This window comes from Vidua macroura, chromosome 1, assembly GCF_024509145.1.
Source record: "Vidua macroura isolate BioBank_ID:100142 chromosome 1, ASM2450914v1, whole genome shotgun sequence".
Lineage (NCBI taxonomy): Eukaryota > Metazoa > Chordata > Aves > Passeriformes > Viduidae > Vidua > Vidua macroura.
The window spans coordinates 60,168,017-60,193,279 of NC_071571.1; the positions used below are offsets into that span (position 1 = coordinate 60,168,017).

The 25,263-nt window shown below is 40.8% G+C and overlaps 2 protein-coding genes across 7 annotated transcripts in view; one reads left to right on the top strand and one right to left on the bottom strand.

Annotated features, from left to right (window-relative positions):
- The window catches only part of KCNG2 (potassium voltage-gated channel modifier subfamily G member 2), a 53,737-nt gene extending 39,072 nt beyond the window's left edge, over window positions 1-14,665 (bottom strand). Inside the window, exon 1 of one of the 4 annotated variants that reach the window (XM_054000360.1) lies at window positions 14,581-14,665. The gene's annotated coding sequence lies outside the window, so the exon portion shown is untranslated. Of the gene's footprint in view, window positions 1-12,775; window positions 12,844-13,893; window positions 13,959-14,174; window positions 14,261-14,580 lie in introns of those variants that run through there. The other 3 variants (XM_054000352.1, XM_054000377.1, XM_054000369.1) reach the window with 3 other exon arrangements.
- The window catches only part of SLC66A2 (solute carrier family 66 member 2), a 165,521-nt gene that overhangs the window by 117,358 nt on the left and 22,900 nt on the right, over window positions 1-25,263 (top strand). The window lies entirely within an intron of this gene.

A 25,263-nucleotide genomic window follows, 5' to 3' on the forward strand; every position in this document is an offset into this window, starting at 1 on the left:
GTGATCTCATCCCCACAGACCTTGAAATTTATTTTTGAAACAATACTTTAATTACCTTCCTACCTGGCAAGCTTTCTTTGGTGCTTGGTTCAGAAGCTGAGACTGACCCTGACTTTTCACGTCTGGGTCTGTGCACTGGTGTTATCTGCTTTCCATCGTCACTCACTGCTGAGTGTGCCAGACCAACAGGGCTGGTGAGTAACTATTAGAACACAGGGCAACAAGTAAAGCTTTCCTGATGCTTTCAATAAACAGTGACTAACAGCTCTTTAAATTATCAAAACCGTGACAAAAATAAATTATATTTAAGGTTACATTTTCACCACCTCCTTATTTGTAGGTTCAAAATACGTCCACATAACTGTATCAGCTAATTAGCTGTGCAGCTATTCAAATGCCTTTTCAAATGCACCTGTACACGGTCAAATGTAGATTTTTCATACCTGAATGACTGTAAACAAACAAACCAGAAACCAAACGAAGACTTGGCTATTTAATCTAGAGGATATTGCATTTTAAGAAACACAGAATTCTAAGTTGCAACAGTGTAAATTATTGCTATCCTTTTATACATTTTCAGTTCCTTCATGAAAAGAATCACATTTGATCCATTGAAAATAAATCTGGTCAGAGGCTGTTATAAAATGCAGAATGTGCTTCCACAAACAGAACAAGCACACTTGTGTAATTGGTACACTAATAATTTATTTCAAAGTCACTCTGTTTGGTGACATATATCTGTTCTTCTTAAAACCTTTTCCAATGAGTTGTTTTATGTTCCAATAAAGGCTATCTTAAATCTCTCATTTCTTTCTGTTTAATTCTGAATATTTCACCACTTGAAACTTCCAATGACTATCTGCAATAGTTACATTTAACCTTCCATATGTCCCTCTTTCTCATACAATTGTTTACCTTCTAGGACAAGGACTGGTATCAAACTTCCTTTCTTTTGATCAGGCTTCTTTCCTACTGCTAGGTAGCACGTGCACCTCTTAGGCTTTCAGTTTACTAAATTAAGTGTCAGACTTTTTATGATCCCTCCACAGATTTATCCCCTTTCATTATCCTTGGCAGTTCTAAAACCTTTCAAAATTTGGTCTGCTGAAATTCAATAAAAAAGGACATAAGGTTCACCCTGACAAGATATAACTACAAATTTTGAGCACACCTCTCTAGTTAGCCTTGCCCAGTCTTCATCTGTCATTCAATGCCTAGAAGTAGAACTTGGGCACACTATACAAACCCTAAAACCAGAAGTGCATGCTTTCCCTAGAAAAATATATACTTCTTTCCATTTCCTGATCAGTTCTTCTCCTCATCACTGTTTCAACTACTCTTAGTGAAATTACATTACCTGACTGCTTTGCCTAAGGCAAATGGATATATATTATTTCAGCATCTCTTTGTTTTCTTTTTTCCTTCTAGAGGGTGAGGCCAGTAAATTGTATACTAGACTAGCAACATGCTGCAAAGTCAAAATTGAAAGAAATATTCTGCATGCCTCCTGCTCTAATTTTTGCTTTGAAAATTGGTACTTCTTATGTTGACTTGAAATATGAAAAATAACTGTGTATGGTCATAAAAGTGCACAGGAAAACAAAATCTGTCATTTACACTGAGCTATTTTTGTCATATCTGGCCTTCTGGGTCTATTCCAACTATATCACTGTAGTTAAGTCAGTTATTTACTATCCGTTGCTTGTCAGCTCCTGGCACTGCTCCATGACTTCTTCTAGGTGACTCACAGAGCACAAGATTGACCTTAAGGTAGCTTCAAATGACAATAAAATGTGCAACTTGCCAGAATAAACACAATTTCTCCTTCTCCTAAACCCCAGTCTCATCCCACCTGTGTTTCCCATTCCAGAACATTCAGAGTAGGAGGAAGGAGGTTATTTGAATCATCAGCCTCCAGGTGTTTCCAAGACACGTCTGTGATTAAGCAAAGATTTTCCTTTGACTTTGTCCAGCTAAAGAGCAGATGAAAGTAAATAGACTTTTTTTCCCCCCCTCCATGATTCTATCTTTTACATTAACTTACTTCTGAAATGCTTTCCAAATGTTTTCTCAGGGTTTGGCCTAAAATCTTGATATGCTGCCTCCTAAAATTCTCCTCAGACATATGTTATTTGCCTTGAAATCGATAGTGTCTTTCCACTTCAGAAAAAATCTTCAGTTAGAGGCACCATGAGATTCTCTATTTCCAGACCAAATCCATTCAGTTATCGAGAAAAGAATTAGGTCTTCTACAAAATCCAGTCAGGGCATCGAGAGAGGAAGCTGATCTGCTAAATAAGGACCACAGTGCCTTTTCAGAGCTGAACTGCCATCTGCTGCTGCCTATCCCTCCTTCACTCACATCCCCCCCTGGAGGAAACCAGGTCTATGTACTTCAGTCCACTGGCTCAGCCTTCCCCAAAATGGTGTGCACTTTACTTTGTTGCAGGCTAATGTCTTCTCGTCCCACCTCAAGTCACTGAAACGGGTTTTTGGTGCCTTAGGCACCCTTCAAAGGAGCAGGTGCCTCTCTTCCATGCACATTACACCAAGTGATGCAATAGGGACACATGATCCTTTGAGAGTCCGTGGCAGGCTGAGTCACAGACACAAAGTGACATGTGACACACTCTTTGTTTCTGGTTTCTTGTGAGGAGCATGCCGGGTTGAGGACGTGGAGGGAAGTCAGTGTGGTTCTGATTCCCTTGCACTCCATCAAGGGAGCGGGGGGATAGGCAATGAGAGAAGAGCTCTGCTAGGCGCAGCCTAAATCTATCCCTATAACATGCTAAGAAGAACAAAAGCTTCAGTATGTGTCATTGAGGCTAAGCAGTGTCTTCTGTACAAAGAGAGACTCCTTGAAGAGTTCTGTGACACCAGTGTCCATCAGGAGTCAGGACTGTCTAGTGCAATAATGGAGCTCTTACAGCCAAGCACACACACAAACCATTTCCAGCCCTTCCCAGGCTCAAAAAGTTTTGAAATGAAACTCCAGGCAAGACCTCCCTGTTGCAGTCTCACCTAAGCCTTCCCTCCAGCCACATCCTGCATGCCAACTCATAGCAGGCATTCCTAACCCCCTGGCTGCCTGCCTTGTCCTCCTCTCCAATGGGACTTTGGCATCACTTTCCACCCGTTTTGCCCCTGCAAAGCTACCAAGGCCTTGCCTCTCACATTCATGCCTGCCACTCCACTCAAAAAAAAAAACAAAAAACCAAAGGATGGAATTTGGGTGGGAAATAAAACCTGATAAATGAGACTGCTTTTATATAACTACAAAGCCCTAATCATAAATGTACTAATATACTTATTCCTGTGCTGTTGAGAACCCACTGGTAAGCAAAAATGTAACATTGGCAAATAAGCAACACAAAAATGTGCCAAAATTCATCACTGGATCCCTGGAAACCCAAATGTTGTTTCTTGGCACTCCAATATTTACCAGCTGGCACCAATGAAATTTTGGAAAAGGCAGAGGGACACTTTTCCTGATCACACTCATTCATTATCTTCCATCCTCACTATCACTGTACAAGACACACCAGTGTAGGGCACAATGTCATGTTCCCTCCTGCCTTTGTCTTTCATCCAGCCCCTACATGGGGCTGAGGAGTTAATTCAGAAACCTGAAGTCAGGTATTGTCGATCCTAGCTGGTAAGGACCCACACCTTTATTCAGAGACTGTCCCATGAATATGGAGCTGGTGACTCTGAAACCACTTCAGGTGACACCTGTTATCTCTGTGAATGGGTAGGTGAATGCACAAAATGAATGGAGAAAAACTCTTGCTTGCTACAACAGAGGACAGAAAATAATGCAAACTGTACAGATTAACTGCCTGAACACTGTTGTTCTACTCTGACCTAGTACTGTTTTAAGTCAGAACACTAGTCTGTGGTAATTCTACACTAACTTATTTTAAGTGAAAGTGGATTATTATATTATGACTACCTGAATACATTTAATGGCCAGGTGAAATTCCAGGAATGGATCCCTCAAAGTTGGACCATGCCTACTAGCTTTCATAGGTGGAAACAGGACAAAATCAGTAGTTAACAGAACACTTCACTGGAAGGTTCAAAAAACCTCATACTGCACATTCATGATGTATCCTGCTCTTGGGAGCAGTTTGCCCCTAAACCCCAATGCTGCATTTTCATTTACATTCTGAAAACAAAGAATTTGATTTCAAATTCAATCAAAGAATTTGATTTCAAAGAGTTTGATTTCTTTTATACCTTTCTTATGCTATTGAATTTAACTTTAGCTTCGTCTCTTGCTTCAAGATTTTTCCCGGAAATCTCCAGTGATGCATATAATAACTTCAAAATTGTAGAGTAGGATCTTTTGGTGGTATAATTACTTTTTCTCTTTAATAGTGGTCCACTTTTGAGAGTGCCAACAGTGATATAAAGGATGCCAAGGAAGCAAAAATATGGGGAAGGAATCAGGTCACTAAACTTCAATAGTCTGAATGTGCTTGAAAAATCTTCTTGACAAAGGAAGCAATAAGAGCCCAGAGAAATGCTGACTCCAGAGGCTTCAGAAAAGAAACAGGTGGCTACCACTATATATGACAAATCCTCATCTGACTTTCTGGTTCTTCATGCTGATGCATGCATAGAGCAACGTGCCCCCCTTATAACTCTTTTTTATAAGAAGCTCAATTAATCCAGTTCATTAAAAAGTATCAAAGTATGAGTTTTGGATCGTACACCAGTCTTCTCTCACTTAAGCTAAAGCTGAATCCTTTCATTTAAAGGATAAATAAATTCTAGATAATGTAAAAAAAAAAAAAGAAAGAAATTTCCATCATTTAGAATTGTAGTCGGTTGTTGAACAGGGAGCCATGTTTGATATGAAGCAAAAAAGCATGCATATCCACATGTGCAGCATTTGAACAGGTATTATTTGTCACAGTCTCCCATAGATGCTATCTAGCTTACAGAGGAATGCAATGGTTATTAAAGATGATTCACTGCACTTATTAACATGACAAAGCACAAGAACCATGAGCTAGTCATTAGAATGAATGAGATTTGATAAATAAAAGGCTTTTCAATGTTCTATAAGGACCCACTCTCGAAACCCCTTACTTTTTGTGAGCCCATCAGCTTCAAGACACCAACGCAGTCGGTAGTCTGTTTGTGTGAATTACTCATGAAGGGTCGCTCCCAGCTCATACTATTCTGTTATCCAATGCCATTGGGACAGTGCAGAGAAGTGGCCAGTCTTTGATTACAATTGCTCAGCTAAAATTTTCACCTACAGAAAACACAGTATTGCGGTGCCAAGTCCAAGCTAGTACATGTTTTGATGGTATTTATGCTGATTCCCCTCCTGCAGGAGAAAAGCAGAACTTGCCAAAGTGACTTCCAGATGGAAAGTGCATCCCTGATCATACATGTCAACAAACAGACCAAGCTGGGCAGTCCTGAGGCTGCTCTCACTTGACCCAGGTGCAGAACCATCATATTGGAACTCAGAGTAGAGGAAGAAAGCCAAGTGATGTGGCAGCAGCTCTCTGGCCACAGAGAGCAGGCACAGACTTTCCCAGGCATTGTCCTGGGAAAGGCTGTGAGAAGATCAGAGAAAAGAATGACAAACTATTCTTATCTTCACTCGCTGCACCTGTTGTTGTGAACATGTGGAATGTGTTATGGAGATTTGTTTACCAAAGGGTGATTTCTTAATTGGCCAATGGTGATGGTGTTTAGATTGAAGGACCAACTGCACCCACCTGTATCATGACTGTCTGCAAGGGTGATGGGTTTCTTAATAAGTATAGTGTAATAAAGTAATTGATCAGCCTTCTGAGAATCATAGAGTAAATGCTAATTATTACCTGGCTGGGGGCCTGTGGCGGCAAAGTGAGAATCACCTATTTTAATTGAAAAGTAATTAGGCAAGAACACCAGCAGATTGCAATGGAAACTGAGAAGCCATGGAACAAATTGCATCCATAGACTCAAGGATCCTTGTGGATTCCTTCCAACTGAAAATATTCCATGATTCTATGATCCAAGGGTGAAGTCTGTCAGAATTAGACACTAAATGTAAGCTCTTCTCACAATTTTTTATTTTAAAGCTAGGAAAGAAATAAAATCAAAAGTTTTACTCTTGCTTAGTCCAAGGGTGATATATTATTCATCCATTACTCTGAGGGGTTTAACTCTAGACCACTGTATGAGTACAAAGAAATACAAGTACAAACACCTAGGACTGAGGCATGCTCTCATTTACACAAAGGTAGGTCTAGACAGGCTCCTTTGATTTACATCAGCCAAGAAGAACATTTCCTTGCCATGCAGCCAGGAATTGCTCCCAATCAAGAGCCGTGAACAGCAGTCTGCAGAACAAATTCCAGCCCCTCTGCTGCCAGAGGAAGCCTTCATAGTATGAAGCCTCATACAACCACCAGGAGAGGCTGAGCTCAAAATCAGGCTTTTAGGGAAACACTAAAAGCAATACTAAACTGAGAAATAATTTAGTGACATTTACATTGAAGAATATACACGTGAAAGAGGATATTCACAATCTACAATCACAAAATGCTGGAAACTCTCTAAAGCCTGGAGAGTATGCTGCTTCTGCTTCCGGTGGATAAATAAAAGTTTGTGTATGCTGTGCATTTCCCAGCCTTACAGCACTCAACCTTTTGTTTCTAAATCAACAGACATGAAATGGAGCCTTATACCTCCTTCTAGACTACTTAAACTTGTCATGAAAAGACTTTTCAAAATTTCTTTTTTTTACTCTCTCTTTCACATGTAACCCTGATAAACTTCCTTAATCTGTATATATATTTGCAAAGGTTTTTGCAGGCTTTAAAGTCATATTCAGTAAAGTCTTTCCTGAAACACCTTTGATGACTTTACAGTATATAATAACATTAAAAATTACTCCTCAAAATTTGAATAAATGACCTTGAAAAACACAACAGACAAGAACATGGCAATAAAATTATTCTAGGTACAGAACTTAAATCAACCGTATTTGAACCAGAACTGGTGTGACTAGAGTTGTTCCTGCCTTCTCGTAGGCTGAATAGAGGAGACTTTCGTAAGGAATTGATATGACTTTCCCTTAAACAATGAACACAAGTTCTGAATGCAAGCCAGAAAAAAGCCTAAAACTTAGCGGGGAACTTAGACTGAATATATTTTTGAGTACTGCCACAGAAACTGTCTGATTAAACCTAACAGGGTCATGATTTTACTGTGTGCTCCAAAGCCATCATATAAGTGATACCATTCAAAGTTAGCATACTCATGCACATTAACAGAAACCCCAGACAAGCCTCTTGTGGCTTCACGGATTGCTTAAGTCTGGCAGGTAAGGCTGGTCATTATTCCGAGCATGGAGGTAAGTTCAGAAATATATCAATATGCATTATTGCAATCAACAGGCATTAGTGTACATCAGCGTCAATTACTGTAATCAAATTTAACAGCTCAACTGAACAACAAGGTCTGGCAGTGTCAAAAGATGACAAAAGGTCCAGTAATGGTAACAAAGTGGTACTAGACTGTCCATGGAGGTATACAGCAGGTTTCTGCCATCAAAGTATAAGTCCAATTTCACTGCAAGAATCGGTCTTGATGGTCTACAATAATCTTCATTAACTAGAAGCACATTATAGTGATCTCCAAAAGCAATAATTTCTGATGTGAGAATTAGAAACTAAAATTTATGAGATGTGCTCCATGTCCCGGGAAATATCTGCTTTTTCAAGTATTTCTTCCTTAATTTTGGAACATTATCAAAGGCAGTTTGTGAGGGAGAATTAATTTGAGAACCAAGTAAAATTTTCATCCTGACAGATCAGAATAAAGTAGAATTCTAAACCAGACTTTAGTCTTGGGATAAGGTTTGAAAAGCTCTAAAGAGGCTTGAGTTTCACTCAGAGTTTTGCTGAATTAATTTACATTGTGATTGCAGAGTCTCCATAGAGGCTATGGGCTTCCTGGCTTTACCAGCTGAAAAATATTGCACTGATAATCTGAAGGAAAACAACTATTTTTCCTCACGTCCGTGACAATCTGTTCAGCATGGAGTACCTAGGATTCTCACACTTCACTCTGAGAAGTTCAAAAACCCCTCATCTTCCCTCAAGCTCAGTCTATCCTTCATCCTATTATTTAGAACATTAAATGATTCACAGTATTGACAATGCATTTTCTCTAGCAATTGTTTCCACCTCATTTCCAAAGCAGGATGTTTTTATTCTTAGAAACATATTAACCCCCCCTCCTTAAAAAAAATCTGCAAAGTCCAAAACCAAACAAAACCCTAGAGATTTTTTCTATACATTGCAAAAATCAGTCCATCATTATGATAACCACCTTCAGACAGTGGGACAGGTTCCTGGCTGACACTGCCTTACACCACTAGTGCAAACAACATGACCTAGACCCATTAATGGGAATCAAATATTGGTCCCTTCATAAATCTACATCACTTGTGTGGTTAAACCAGCACATTCCCATTCTTGTTGACTCTGAATGTGATGGTCTTATATTTTGCTCATGTAGTTCAGTGTTGCTTCAGCTGTAAACAAATACAGAGTTTGGCTGTGAATTAATTCCTTCCAGCTCAGGCCAGTAACAGCCCAGCAATGCCAAAGCCACCTGAACCAGGAATGGTACACAGCACAGAAACCAGGGCTCACAATCCGTGTACTATCATAGCAAGGGAGGGACCCAAGGGGAAGAGAAGGCAAAAGGGACAGACTCTAAAAGGATGCAAATATTTACACCCTCGAAGACACCACAGGAAACAGATCTGCACTAAGAGATACCCATTTTCAGACAAATGGGTATCCAAGCAGTATTTTCCTTGACTTAAAGCTGGTTTGATGTGACAAACATTTAAAAACAGTAGTGTCGGTCCAGTTCTAACTCAAGAAATTAAAAAGTGAGTAGAAACAAGCTTTCATTTCAGGATTCAGTTCTGTTAAACATACTGGACAGATAAAATCCCCAAGTCTCAGAAATGTGCTAGACTTGAAGAAGTTAGGTTTAGTTTTCAGGGGTACAGGGCTAGGCACAAAAAAATTATTCTCACACTGTGTCAAATCCCTGGAGGATGGTTTATCCTAAATATGGTTTACTTCTCCTCCTTTTTCCTTAATCTGTCCAGTTTCTTCTTAAACATTTTAAAATCACAGATGTCTTGTAACTCAGTGGGGCAAATGTGCACAAAATGATGATGTGAGGAATTAGGTTCACAGCCAACACACAACTGCTACACAGTACATCTAGTAAACCAGTCATATTGTCAGTCCATCCCAAGAATGTGTCTGACTAGAAACCTTAGAAGAAACCCCAACAAACATTGCAAGATGGAAAGAGATATATAACAAACAAACATATTTATAAATCCTCTCCAAAGTTCCCAGAGGACCATGCTCAAATCCCAGATGTACCAAACAAAGCCAGCATAGCACTGGGCTAGTGGTAACAGTCAGACTTCATGATCTTAAAAGATTTTTTGCAACCTAAATGAGTCCATGATCCTGCTGGGTGTCAACACCCTTTTCCTCCTAAGGAACAATGGAATTCAGGCAGAGAAGGGTATCACCAGCATGGCTCCAGCTGCTCCCATTCCCAAGTGGGCATCCTGGCACTACTCTGCACACAGACAAAGATGGATCTTACTCATTACTCCCTGCCCAGTTGATATCAGTCTATTTATTTTGTTTGCAGAACCATTTATAGATGGCTGAGACAAACAGCTTTAACTCAATTGCCAAAAATCCCCCACAACATTAATATTTACAAAGTGCTTCTTGTGGGTATCATCTCAGTCTAAATATTATTTGTATCTTCAAGAAACACAAAGCTCTGAATAAGATGAGAATAATCTCCATAAACACCAACATGTGTAATTCTTCTTCTTGAAACAACACTGAAAGGATAAATTTTTAATGTTTTACTTTTGTTTCATTTTCCTTGCTTTAATATTCCTAGAATCTTGAGTACATTTTTTCTTTTAACTGCTCATATCCTTTCCCATTTGTCAAACATTGATTTATCTCCTGCAACTTGTGCAGAACTCTAATTTAACACATTTTAGCTGGATCTCTTGTTTTCAACAAGCATCACAGATTCTACTGAGAGCTCAGAAAGACACTGACTGACCAAGCACACAGCACAGAGAACCATTGTTTCTGCAGATACCCTGCAAACATAGTGGTTTTACATTTATTTTGACCAACAGCTGGTGTCACAGTTTACAGTCTTAATTATCCTTATTTTTAAAGTAGTTATTTAGAACCCTGAAAGAGAAGAAGAAAGAAATCATTTGGGACCTTTTCTACTCAGGAATAGGAATATAGTGACTTAGTTCAATCACAGTAATTGAAATTCCTCCTTTAGCTTTTTGTCGCTTGGAAAAAATACCACAAACCTCTGACTTGCTTTAAAGATTTAGATTTTAAAGATTTATTTTATCAAATAGTGGTGAAACAGCAAATTTGATGGTAGAACCTGTACAATTACCAGAGATGCCAGTTCATGTTATGAAGCTGGGAGACTGCATACTTCTTATCTTAATTCCAGGGTGAAAAAATAAAGAGAATTTAAATATTTAATAAGAAGAAAAATGCTCCAGAAATTGCTGTTCATACACCTAAGGTTAGTGAAAGCACTGGAAGTTTGAAGAAGTAAAGCACTCATCCTAAAGCACATCAGCATTCAGTAAACCATCACAGATGATTTTTGAAGTGTCAAGGGCAGAAGGACAATATTAAGAAAGCAGAGTGACTCTAGCCCCTCTCTCATCATAAATAACATAGAGACTGTGCATCCTCTCTGCTGGGAAGTCAGGGAAAGGCCAATGGTCTTTCATCAGGCATTATGACCAGCACCAGAGCCTTCACAAACATTGTCTTTTTCACTCAGCTCACCCTTTAACCACAGTCCACATAATCTTAATTTGCATTTGTCTCTTAGTCCAGTAAAGAACAACTAAGTAAGGAGCAAGGAAGAAGTCTCTCACAGGTAAAACACTACACAAGAGCAAGAGACTCTGACTTTCCATGGGCTAAACTGCCTCTTGAAATGGAACGCATGTGTGGTGCAGAGGCAGCATATACCAGAGAAGCAGCACCAAGTAACTTAAAGTTGTCAGGTTTAATTAATTGGTTCTTAAAAATGCCTGGTGCAAACAAAGCATTGAAGTCCCTTGGCTGCTTATAGCTCCCCCTATAATCTGATGAAGACATTCATCTTGAGTCAGGTAACTCAAAACTAATGTCTTAACTGAGAAAATAAGTTATTCCACACAATTCAAGGCACACTTGTATTTAAAGTAGTATTGTATTTAGAGTATTTAAAGAGGTACTGCACCAGAGCTGATAGGTTTCTTCATGTTTTTAGTAGAGCTAAAAACACTTGAAAAGAAATAATCTCAATCCTTATCACCTACATATATCTGAAAGTTTTTGAACCCTCTAATGAAACCCATCTGTATCACAGGTTTAACACTCTGGTCCTTGATTGCCCATGTATTTTTTAAAATAAGAGAAAGGATCCTCAATCATTCAGACATTTAAAAGATTTGGAGTTTCCACTATCTCCAGGTTCCTGTTTCTTCTCTTAATACTATTTAAATTGAACATTTATTTTTATCATTCATTCAGTTTTAAAATGTTGCCTCTTTTTCTTTCTTGCAAACAATCTGAGGACATAGGGATCAGATCTATCTCAGTCTTTCCCCTAATTGCTCAAAACGAGCAATCAAATAGCTGTGTGCACGCAAGTTCACAAGCTAAAAGCTATGCCTAAGCATTCAGAAGACCATACTCTGGAATAATTCCCCCCCTGGGTACTCACCCCATACCAAGAGTACCGGTGCACAATACTAGCATAGCTACAGCTACAGCATCATCAGTTCCCACCAGCTTTTCTGGCTCTAGCTTCTCCAATTAGTCTGGTCTCATGCTGGAGAAGTCCAAGGGTTTCCACAGTGTCTAAAAATCCATCCAACACTGACTTGATTACTGATCCTGTCTGACTGCAGACAGTGCTGGGTTCAGTGCAAGGCACGATCTGATTAACTGGGGGTAATTTCTTACAGTGTCCTGAAATCAGTCAGGCATTTAAAAGGATTTCTCCAGAATCAAACACAATGACAAAGGGAAATATGATCATCACCATCACAGTCCTGCCTAAGTTCAAAAAAAATGCAATTCTAGAGAAACTCTTCTCTCATCTGTTTTATCAACACGGAGCTACTAAGGGGAAATTAAAGAAATAAACTCAGGCGTTTTAGGTCTTCAAAACCAAAGCCACATAAACAAAGCAGGGCTATGTTAATGGGGACCCTGCCAATAGATCCAGGAGCCAAGAGTTAGTCATACAAAGGGCTGTGTCACATTTAAAAACTGAGCTGAAACTTTTCTTTCTGTGCTGTTTTAAAGCCACTCTGTACTTAAGCCCGAAGTGATGACAAACATTTATTGACAGTTAATGCAGTGCTCCTGCAATGTATTATTAGGCACGAGCCCAGAGGCACAAGGCCAAGTGCTGTTAATCTCTTGGCGAGTGCCATAGTGTCTCAGATATGCACTGCCTGAAAATATCCAGTGCTATTGCTAATGTTTTTTAAAAGGCGGAAGTCTTGAGTTTTCACAGAAACTTATACACTGATCAACCCATCAAAATAAAAGTATAATGGAAAAAGCCCTGCAACAGTTCACCCAGTTTCTAACCCCTGTTTCCCCACATCAGGAGTGATGTACCAAAAAAATACTACCCTCCTTTGCCTTACCTCATTATTTACTTCAGCAGTGTCAAATCAGATCTTTCTTGCTTGAAGAAAGATATTTTTAAAAACCTTTCCAAAACAAGTGAAAACATCTATCAGCTTTTACCCAAGGGAAATGAATTGCTGAATATTCCATCATAGGTTTCCTTTCATATGCTCTGCGTGTTTGTTTTATAGAAGCCTTAAGCAGGGCAAATAAAGGGTTTGAAATCCTCTGAGCAAAGCTGACTTCTTTCTCTGAAGGTGACCCTCAAGTCATTTCAGAACCGTGGAAATAGCCAGGGGAGGGATAAACATAGTCAAAAGACAGCTTTTCTTCTCAAATAACTTTGGTGCTTCAGGCTGAACTAAAAAAATGCCCTCAGGTGGAGGTTTGCCACTTTTTATGAACCTATCCAATTTTACCCTGGGGAGAAAGATGCAGTAAGAAGTTCGTCTTCTTACTGCAAAAGTATCTGGACTGCACAAGTGCTTCAAAGAAAGGAGAGATTGCCTTTTCAGAACAACTCCACTAGAAGTTATCAGGCTCGTCAAGGGTCTTATGGTCAGGTTCCTTCATCTTTGGGACAAACCTTAACCACTGTTTTCAGAATCAGTGGCAAAGCTGGAATATTCAAACCATACGGTGTAGATCTGAATCAAGACAGCCACTTCATATTCCTTCAGAATTTATGGTCTGATCATACTAATAATATGCACTCAAATTGATAGTAATGCATTTAGCAAACATTAACTATGACTGCCTTGCCTATTCAGAGCAAATTTTGCCTAGGAATCCAAACTGAAACTCATAATCACGTTAGTTATACATATTATTCAGGAGATGTTGCAGCCTGACTAAAGACTTCATTTTGTGTAAACCTTGAGAAAGACCCGGGAAACCAGCGGGAGCTCTGCCTAAGCAAAAACTATAGGATCTGGGGCCCCTGTGCAGCTCCATGCACGGGCACACCACCGCATTCCAGTGACAGCTCCGCACACACCGTTTCTGTAACGAAAGAGAATCGCCACCCAAAATCCCCAAGCAGGCAAGCGAACAAAGCAGCGCTCCGGGGCAGTCCGGGCAGAGCTGCGCCCCGGCACAGCTCCCGGCCATCGCCGCCCCCGCCCAGCCCCGTTACCTTCTGCCGCGGCCGTGGTGCCGGGTAGGGCCGGCCGCGCTCGCTCCGCAGGGCAGGGCCGAGCCCGCCGCGGCCAGCGCCCCAACCCAGGGCAGGCGGCAGGAACAGGGCGGGGCGGCTGCGCTTCGCCCCGGCGCTGGCAGCGCCCCTCGCTCCGCGCACGGCCCGGGCAGGGACGGGACCCGGTAACTTCGCGCACGGAGCCGCCGGCCAGCGGCGGAGTTGCCGCTACCCAACGCCATTCCCTCGCCCCCGGCCCGCCCGCCCGCAGCCCCCCTCACCTCAGGCACTGCCTCCTCCCCGCCGGGACCGGGGACGGCGCCGGCTGCTCCCCGCTCCATCGCCTCGCCCCGCTCCCGGCTCCCTGCTCGTTCCGGTTGGTGCGGCCCCGCTCGCCGCCGCCGCAGCCCCAGCGCCAGCCCCAGAGCGCCGCCTGCCGCCGGGGTACGGCCCCCCCGCCCCCGGAGCGTCGCTGCCCCAGCCGCCCTGCGAGCCTCAGAAGGCACCGTCCTGGCCGGGCAGCGGCGCCCATCTTTCATTCATGTCTTTAACCAGCACCTCCCTCCCCTCATCGGGGCAGCGCCGGCCCCACTGCCCGGGCCACTGACGTAAGTTACCCAAGCACTCAGCCCGAGCCCGACCGTGACGCGCTTCGAGGCGGCGAACGCGCTCTCCTGGGCGCCGGACCTGTGCTGGCTGCGCTGCGGTCCCGGCTGAGTTTCCCGCTCCGCTCCGAGCCCGCGGGTGACTCCGTGCAGCCGGCAGGTGAGCGCTGTCAGCGAGCCCGCGGGGCGTGCCAGACGCTTCCCAAGGCGGAGAGAGCCCTTTTCCCCGAGTTTCTGCCCCAGCCCGGGGCAGCCGGAGCCCGTCGGAGAGGCGGGAGCGGTGCCGGCAGCCCGCGGAGCGCGGGGACGGTGCCCGGCAGAGCGCGGCTTGGCTCGGACCTTGTCCCAAGCACTGTCGGGGTTCGTCCGTGCCGGGGCTGCCTGGACCCCTTGGGGGGAAAAGTGGGGAGCGGCGTTCACAGACGGTCGGGCAGAGACATCATTGCCCTGCTTGATGTCTCCGATCTGCGAGCGGGCTCTTGGGGGAATGTTAAGCCTTTGGATGCCGGTGCGAGTGCTCAGGCTCTGCTCGCGCATACACCGCATGTACAACGCCGCAGGATGCCGCTCCACCGGGCAAACAAAAAGCGCACAATACTCGTAACTTTTTTAGTTTTAGTAACGAGGATGCTCTATCCCGACTCCTCCCTCTACCCCCCACTCAACCCTCATCGGTTCCAAGTTACAACCTATTTGTAAGGATAGAAATGCATTTCCTGAGGTGTCTCTTTTCTCTCCTGACAGCTTTTTCAAAATGCCTCTGTAGCTAGTACTTGAATCCAGATTTTTGTCAGTCTTAACACATTTTATTTTATTTTATTTTATTTTATTTTATTTTATTTTATTTTATTTTATTTTATTTTAATCCTGGCATTAATTACTTTTAATTCTTGGTGTATTTTTTTTTTATATTTCCTTCCCTTCCTCTTGGGGAAAACTCTGATTAGTTCTGGCATCTCTCGTGATTTTTGCCTCTTAATACTGAAGCAAAGATTATGTGTGTATTAATTAGTTTATTTTCTCAGTTAATGGATCAAGTGCAAGAATTTGTTAGGTCAAACTTGATAAAAACTGTCAGTCCCAGGCAGCCCCTTGTCTCTGCAAGGAGCTAACTCTGTCTCAGAGCAGAACATAGTTCTGCCTATAGTATCTGTAGCTGTTAGGGAGATTCTCTTTATACATGTATATGCATTTCATGGTTTTTACTAATTATTGCTTACAACCACTACAAAATTGATCAAGTTATATGGGAAAAATTAATTGCTCTTGAAGTATTTTGGTTTTCAAGATAGCTGTGAAGAAGTAATTGGCAATTTAAGTACATTACCTTATAATTTCATTTCATATTCTGTTTGTCTTGCATTATGTAAAGACAAACAATCAGGACTTTGCTCATGGCCTTCTCAGCTCCATTTCAGCACTGCTTTTTGCATGCTCTCCATGAATCACTCCCCTCTGCTCCCCCACTGAAGTTTGGAAGTGAGACAGGCATCACAATAGCTGACCTTGTTTGTATCAGTGTTAAAGAACATTTTGAAACCATTTGTCTTTCTCAAAGCAAAACCTTTTTATTTTTTTTTTTCTGCTTGACAGCACAGGTAGACTGGAACATATTTCCCCTGGCATGAGATTTTTGTGCAGTTACTTTTCTGTGCCAGTTCTGTTTATTTATTTAGCATGGATTTATCCCACCTGTGTATGGCTTGTATTTCCTCAAAATAATCTGTATTCAAATACACTGAGGTATGTATTTCTTTCTCTTTTCTGCCCTCTCTAATTCCCAATAAGCAATTTGACAAGGCTATGGAGATTAGGATCTCACTTCTATTCACAAACTGTTGTGGTACTATTATCTTCAGAGGTTACCTTTCAGCTTGCACTGGAGATTACCTGTACATCCCAAGAAGTGAAGAGTGAGCATGATTGGACAGGTGTAATTCTGTTGCACTAAGACACAAAATAACTCACGCACTCACGATGTAAAAGAAGGAAAAGAGGAAGTTTTATTTCTGACTTCGCAATATATAGAATTCTAAAAGTGACAGTGGATTGGAGGATGAATTGCTACCTCTCTAGCCACACTAGCCAAACTAACAGTCCATCAATTCTCTCTTCCCACAAAGAAGAATGCAAAACAATCATTATTTACACAAACAGTGCGTGAGACTTCTAGGAGAAATATGTAAACATCAGAAGGTATAGAAAACTTTTAAAAGAACTTTAAAACTTTTAAAAGAACAGGGTGACATAATTCCACTTTTAACAATTCCAAAATATTAAACAGTATTCCATCTCCTCCACCCCCCAGTTCCACTAAGTTGCAGTTTCACTGATGACTGTGAAGACTAATATTGAAGATCAATAGCAGAGTGTTATTTATGGGGTCCATGCCACTTACCATTAAAAATAATACAACTCCAGTTTTCTAAACAGATGGGGAAAAGGTTGCATGGAGCAGTTAACTGGTTTGGACAGGATCAAAATGGTGCAGTCTTGGCAGAACTCTTGTTGAAAACTGGGTCTCTGGCTCCAGATTTTTTTTCTCGGTGGTGTTGCTTTGGTGCTGCTTTGTGCTCCTGTTCCTTGAAGGCCATGTCATGTGTGCCATTCCTGACTCACACAGCACCCACAGCTGCAGCAGGGAGGCTACAGGCACTATTCCAATCCTCCTGAAGACCCTCACCTCTAGAAGTGGGCCACAAAAGGCAAATTAGCAGCTTTGTTTCATGTCCATGCCTATAGAAGATTGGGATAGCAACCATTCCTTCTTACTCTTTCTCCTGGGTTTGCTTGGAGTAAATACAATTGAGTTTGGTTTACAATCAAGCCTTTCTAATGCAATTGAAAACACATTTATATGGCTTTCTGTGAGGAGCTCTCTTTATTCAGGTGTGTAGGTGCAGCCTCATCAGTCTTCCAGTTTAAAAATTTAATTTTCTACTTGGACCTGGTCCTGCTTCAAATGAAATTACCATCTGAAGTCCCAAAAAATTTCAGAGGAGTGTGATTAAATGCTTTGCAGGTGTGTTTACCCATTTCTTTCCAATCCATCCCACTGGTGTTGCTATTGCTCCTGTTCCACAGATGGCAGCTTCAGTGGCAGTGACATGGCAAAGCACATGGCAAAGCACATCTCTGTTTTACTTCTTCAATTAGTTTAAAATTTCTTAAATATGCTTAAATGTTTTTAGAAAGTAATAAGCATTAAGCCACTTGCTTGCACTGCTCACCAAGACCTACTTTTGTAAAGCAAAAAAAGCAGATTTTAGTGCAGTACTTTAGGGGTTTTTTTAAATATGAAATCTGAGAAAAGCTGGAATATAATTTACACAGAGCTGTGAAAGGGGAAAGGATATACCTTTTCCTTTAGATTCACAACAGAATAACTCCTAGAATTGTGTGGTTGTTGTTGTTGATTTGTTTTGATTATTTTAGCATCTCAGTTGTTGTACTGCCATGATGAATTTGGTTTAGGATTTGTGTCATCTAATCCAGAAGCTACTTTACAGGTGAATAAGATGCTTCAGCTGAGTGTCAATAAGCAGTCTTCAAATACATTTAGCTTCTCAGGACTCATTTGGGATCAGTAGTATTAGAGATAAGAGTTTATGCATGTATTAGTACATGTGTTTTACAGATGGAGAAGCTGTTAAATTAGTTCACCAATGACCAAAGAAACAGTATATGGCCAGAGGCAGTAAGAACCTGCACTAAAGCTGTAATTTTATAGTTTCACCCTGGTGTCCCAGTCAGCCAAGTTGTTTTAGCTGCAAACTGGTGCAAAAAGGCATCCCCATCTGTCTGGAAGGGACCAAGTAGAGAATTGGAAGCTTTTGCAGAGGATGTACCTAAAAACATAGCATCAGGCAGGAGGTGAATTCTATGTGTTAAATAGAGGAGTCTACCTAAAAGAAGGTGTCACAAAAAGGGAAAGAAAGGTGATTGTGACCATGAACTTTGGCCACCTGGGGTGTGTGTACACTGTGGAGATGGTTATAGAAGCTTGCTCCTTGGAGATGGTGGCAGGAACAAAAGGAAGCTCCTGGAAGCCTGACTCCCACTCTTCAGCTCTCATAGCAAACAGAAATCCCAGAGATGGATAAGTGAATATGTCTGTGAAGACTGTATTGAACACTATTATTGTAATGCTTTTGATTGATTGTCACAAAGTACTGCTGAGTGTGTTTTTGAAGGGACAGAGAGGCAGATAGCAAAATTTTGGTACCTGTCATGGAGATAATTATTTTTGTAGCTGAAGGGAGGGAAAACAGGAAAGGGAAATTGAGCATCTCTTGCTTCAGGTAAAAGTGATTTTTCAAACAGGAAAATAACTAAGCTGAACTTCTATTTACATGACTGCAACTGATTCTATTCGGTGTAGCTGATTGGAACAAAGTTCTCAGAGTTATATAATTATACTGCAGGTAATGCAGAAGGGAAGGATAATATAATTGTATCAATGACAGCAGATGCAGTAGTTTTTCCCTCAAGCTATTTTTGACTGAAGTGGTTGTGTGCATGTGCAAAATATTAATGATCTATTAGAACAGTACCCATGTGTATACATTACATAAATATGGTCATGTGTATATTTAATATATAAATATATAATTTATATATATTATATTTATATATAATATTTATATACTATATATAATGTTATTATATATTTTATATATCTATAATATATTATATTGTATATAATATTATTTTTATATATTATATATATTTTATATAAAAAATATATATATAAATATAATATTTTCTGTGTACTTATCTTCTTCTGTATAAGAAGGTATCAAAGGGAGAATTTAGAGTTTTCTGCAAACTATTTATATAAATTATATAACGTGTTGCAAGTAGGATGTAATTTTATATTAATGCAAATTTTTCAAATTATTTCGGGGGAAAATACTCAGGTTGGAAAATCACAAGAGTTAAATTAAAGAAAGTAAAAGGAAATTGAGAAAGTTACAGAAGATGTAATAGAGCTACTGTGGTGATAGCTATTGTGGTGATTGCTTGTGAGCACTCTATATCCTTTTTGTGTGGAAATAATATTGCTGTGAGTTACAGCTCTGGTATTTCCTCTTCTGTTAGATATCAGGTTGTGTTTTTGTAATTTTGCTGAGAGTCACAGCAATGAATTGGTATCTCTGTAATCTCTTGCCTCAAGTTGCAAGAGCACAGTTGTAACAAACAGTGTAGAAGTCACCTTCCAGCTATAGCTAAACTGAATTTTAAGGTAGTATATGCAAACCTACCCTGAAAAAGAAAGCTTGTAATGTACAAAGGTGTTTATGTTCTTCTGGGTCTCTTTATTTCCAGAGTCATGGGGTTGGTGGAGGGGAGAGTAACTCTGCCAAGCAAGAAACTCTTAGCTACTTGGCTCTTTGATTTTCAAATGAGACCCAGGTATACATATTAACACTCAGCAAAACTGGAGCCTTACGACAACATGTATAGTTAGACTTCAACTTTTTCTAGGTCAGATGCAAACTTATGCTGAAAACATGTCCCGTTGTAGAGATCTGACCAAGCTGTCAAGCCCAGGGGCTGGCATTGACTGCAGGCCACACCACATGCTCAGAGATTGCCTGTCTACAAAGGAGATAAAAATCAACATATTGATTTGGAGGTAAAAATCAACATATGTCCACCTCCATGTTGGTACGACAAATCCCAGTAGCCATGCTCAGGCTGAAAAGATATTTTGCTAGTGTTGTGGTTTGCCCACTCAAAACACCAAGGCAGAAAACATTCTATAAATGGGAAGAAATACAGAGCATAAACTGGAAGCAATTTGGAAATTATATTTTTTCTCTCAAACCAAACATAAGCACCCAACACTCTGAGATGAAAGCATAATTACTGAATAAAGATATGGTCAGGCAGCCAGACAAATGGAAAATGAATCCAACAGTGTTAAGCTTGATCCTGCCCTGCTTTGGGAAAAATTGCTTCTTAAATACATTTCATTGTGTAAATTTAACATTTCACCTCAAAGTATTATATTTGCTTCAATACAGACTTTGTGGTCTGAAGGGTTCTCCTAATCCATTTGGCTGAAAATCAAGGACAGTGAGAGAAAAATAGTATCAGAAAGATTTCTGTGGGGTTTATTTTCACTGTTGTTCTCAGGAAAAAAAATTAAGCCGAATTCACTAGATTCTGATTCTTGAAATGGATCATTAAGCCAAGGTAAGCTCTTGTATTGGCTCTTTGATTCAGAACTAAGATTTCAACAGTAAACTGTACTTTATTTTGAAAATAAAATTACATCTCCTTTAATTTCAAATGTCAATACACAGAATTTTAAAACTCTGAAAGTTGATTCAGATAAATGTTTAATCATCCAGCATTGTCTAGAGGCTTATGAACATGGGAATCCTAATGTCTTCTAAAGTAGCATTTAAATTTTTGTTGAAGGAGAATATGCCTTTTTCAGAGAGGAGTGAATTATCCCTACGAGTGGTCTACTCGTAGGAATTAGGAAGAGTTTGTGTACAGTAAGTTCCTGGTCCCACTTACTAACTTCACAGTAACTTCCTCTGCAGAAATGCATCCTGGTCGGTAGAATTTAGGCATTGTTAATCTTGCTGTACACATATTGCAGCACTTTGGCTGCAAAGTGGATCAGATCCTAAACAGTGAAGGATGGCTGTGTCTGCATTAGGAGCAAAATGGTGCCGAGGGTCCAACATTTGTCTTTCAGGAGCTTCTTCTGCAGAGTAGCTGCGGTGTGTTCCCAGGGACTCAAAGCCCGTTAGTGCCTGAAGCACATCTTTCAGTTTAGCTCCTGCAGAAAGACCCTGGTTAGGCAGTATTAAGCAACACACACTAAGTGGGGAGAATCAAGAATAATCTGAACTTCAGTGCTAGTGTAGATGTTCTAAAACAGGGCAGGGCTTCACAGGAGGGCTAGTCTGATGGCAGCCTGGGTGTGCTGTGAGTCTTGGGTGACCAGCATCCTAGGCACCTGCTAGAGGGTGGCTGTGGGACTCCCTGAGTTAGCAGAGAGGCTGGTATTTCTCATTTTATGGAAAAAAGAATGCAGAAAAGCACTCATCAGATTCATGCCCATGGCACCATTCAGTCTGTCATGGCATTTGATGCAGAACTAACACTCTGCACAGCATTCTGTAGTGAAGGCCACATTATAAAGACTGCATTGAGAACTAGCCCTGAAGCTTTTCTTGTTTGCCATGAGAAACAGTAAATTAAATAACATCTGAAATGCCAGACTCTTATATGTAATGAGCATGCAGTCTGCAGAATTCACTAAGCAAGAGGTCAGTGGGCTTAGTGAATTTGCCTGGTTCTTTTAAAAGACTTTATATTATTAATAACGTTTCCAGCTTCTTAGTGGGAGTGGAAGTTACTGCAGAGCTTTTGAAACAAATTTCAGGGGTTAGGAATGGATGTGCTATTTTTGGCTTCCACTTAACCACCCAACAGACAGGAATCAGGTAAATGATTTGCTCATGTTGCCATTAGTATCATGTTGTTGCTATTCATGGCATCTTTTTCATTAAAAAACAACAGAGCTACCATTCCAGCAGCCTACAGCATAGATCAGAGAAAACGGTGAGGTTTGCCAAAGTGCTTTTGCTCTTTACATAGCAATTAAGCTTGAGAGAAAAACAGATGGCCACAGGTGGGTCTCAAGCAGCTATTCACAAACTACAAATATCCACCTAAGCCACAGTCACCTTCTGGGATTCAGGTGGCTTTTGAACAACCAGTTTGTAAAATATTCACATGGATGCTAACCTATTCCTACCTATGAAAACAGCACATGAGAGAGGTGGGAGTGGCTGATGGAAAGAGGAGGTTAGAGCAGCAATATGGTCAGTGTCACCCATGAACTTTGTCCATTGTGGATTTTTTTTTAAAAAGTGAGAATTAGAATTTATGTATCACAGTGCAGATGCTGACATCCAGAGGAGGGTGGTTTGGAGGGGAGGGAGGGAGGGAGGGAGGGAATGTGGTTACCCCATTAATTCCATCATAGCTCACATTAGCAGTGTGTCTTTAAAAACAAAATAGTATGCTGCTAAGGATGTAAAGAGAGCTCTGGTGCATGTTACATCAGTTGTAAAATTGAATTATTTCTAAATTATTGGGTTTTTTAAAATGCCACTGGCTGAGTTATAGCACAAAGCTGAACAAAGACTGCAGTGAAGAACATGAGTAATTTCAGCGATGGGACCTGCAGAATTATTTAAGCAGATTTGTGTGGTAACTGGGGCTTTTCTTGCAGTATTTAGTCTTGGTAAGAATAAGACTGGTATCTTATCTATACTGCTTATCACATTTACTGCTTAATAGCAATGGAGCTGCTGACAAGCAAACAAAAAATTGCCAGGAAAGTTGAATGATTGAATTACCACTGAATGACTGCCCAGAGTTGTCAGTGGTATTTTTGGCAACAAAGAAACCTAACCAAAACAAAATGATTTTCAGAATTCACTGAGGTGATCCTTCAGAAGTGCTGGTGGGGACTACATCAACAGGAGGTGTCACAAAAGAATTGTTTGCCTTCTGCTCCTTCTCCTTCTACACTGGGGAAACAGTTTCAGGCCAGAAGGGTGGACATGCAAGAAGGGGAAGGGAGGCAGATTTTCAAGGAGCAGCAGCCTCCTTGGGTGCCTTCAGCTCATTTTCTGAAGTGCAGCCAATTTGAGGAAAGTAGCTCAGGAAAAAGAAGGTGCTGTGCTGCTTGGGAGCTGACAGGCTGCCCCACCTCGACCAATAATTAATTACTGAAGCCAGAAGATAAGGCTGCTTTTTGGCAAAATGTTTTTTTGTCATAGAATGGTCATGACAGAGATAAAAGTGCTTGGGAGTGCAAAACTGACTTATTTATCCATGCTATAACCTGCATTCATGCCGGCAGATCTAATGATGGTTCATGATGGAGCTTTCATGAGATGAATCTCTGCAGGGAAAAAATTTCACTTGTTTTCCACTGCCCTCTTTCAGATAATTTGGACATGTAGTTTTGTTAAACAGAACCCAGCAATCCTTTTCATATTGGTATTTTTGAGCATTTTTGTTTTAATGGAGAAGTGACAGCTCATTTAGAGCCCAAGAGCATGCATGAAACATTCAAGTGAGTTCCAGCTGAGACAGCTCTGGGTACAGCATGGATGGAGGGAATTTGCATGGCTGAAGACTGTCACCTGTAGCAGGTCTTCTTTCCTGTCCTTAGCTGTCTGTCTTCATTGAAACCAAGGTGACAGATTAAATGTCAGCAATAACCTTTGCACTTTTCCTTTTAATTAATGCCTCTTGAAGTGACTCAGCAGATGCATACGTTTCATCTTTATTATAATAAATTTGCTGTTAAATCCTATTTCACTATTTTTGCCTGATGGTGCCATTGGTTCCTTACAGCACACATTGCAAAACATCCTTTCAAAGCCCAACTAGAAATTAAAATTTATTTAACACCCAATAGACTGCCTAAAGCTGCATGAAAATTGAGCCTGAGTAGTTTCAGAAGTTAGAAATGCTATTCTAAACAATTTGACAGGTTCTCTACCCATAAGAAAGTCCAGAGAAGGATGTCCTGGTTTACAAAGATGCTGACTGGGAAGTTTAAGCAGGCTTCACTGCTGTGTTACACATGAAACTGGACGGTTAGAGCACTCAGGTCAGAGCTGTAGAGATAATCAATCCTTGCTGGTAGGTGGTAGGCACCATTGGGTTGGCATCCTGTCCCTGGTGATTTTGAGAGACTATTAATCTTGTTCCAGTGCAGAACAAAAAGCCATCTAAGGTGCTGGAAACTTTTCCTGTGTTCCTAGGGAAGTTAGTGCTGTGAGGCAAGGACAATGTTTTTCTTTCTACATCCATCTTCCAAACATTTATAATTTCTCTGACTACTCATTGTGTGCATTCTTTATTTTCTCAAAGCAGTACTACTCAGATCCCCTTATCTTATTCTCCAAGGGGTTCCTAAATTGTAAGCAAGCAGGTTGTAGAAAAATTAGCTCCATCTACTTCTTTTTCATTTTTATATTTAATAGCAAACAGTTGCATTTCCATCTCTTGGTGCCCACTAATTTTGAAACTGAAATACTGGGAAAACAAGGCATTTAAGTCTTGCTGTGAGAAAGAACTACCCCAGTGCAGCACAGAAAAAAGGACATCCTTTGCTCTTCATATGCCATACACTCCCCTTCAGCTGCAGGGGAGTTGGACTGGCTCAGGAATTTACCATGATAATATGAGGTTCAGACTTTATTCCTGAAAAGGGCTGAAGTAGCTACAATAGCTGGTCTTCAGCTGGCCATCAGGTGACAGCCTTAACACAGTTGCCCTGCAGAGTTACAATTTTTCCTCCTACCCATCTTCCCTGGGCATATTCCAAAAAGTTAATGAAAATTTCTGCATAAGAGAAATATATTGACGTTTTCCCCCAGCATTTATGATATTACCAAAGATACCATTCCTTATTTAGTTTTCTATTTTTAAGATAAATACTGTGCTCTTTATAACCCCATTGGAGCCAACAGGTTTTTCTCAGCTTACATCTAGGAATGATACCAATTTTCTGTGTTTTTCTCATTGTGCCGTTCTGCCTAGGACACAATTGTGAGAGAAAAAAAGACCTCAGACCTCTCACAGCTGAGGGAGAGGGTCCAAGCTATCTGACTGGGAATTTATGCCACTGTCAGTCTGTCAGCTGTTTATCTTCTCACTGACCCAAAGCCCTAGGAGATACCACTTCGTTGAATCTAAAGAACATCGTGTACCA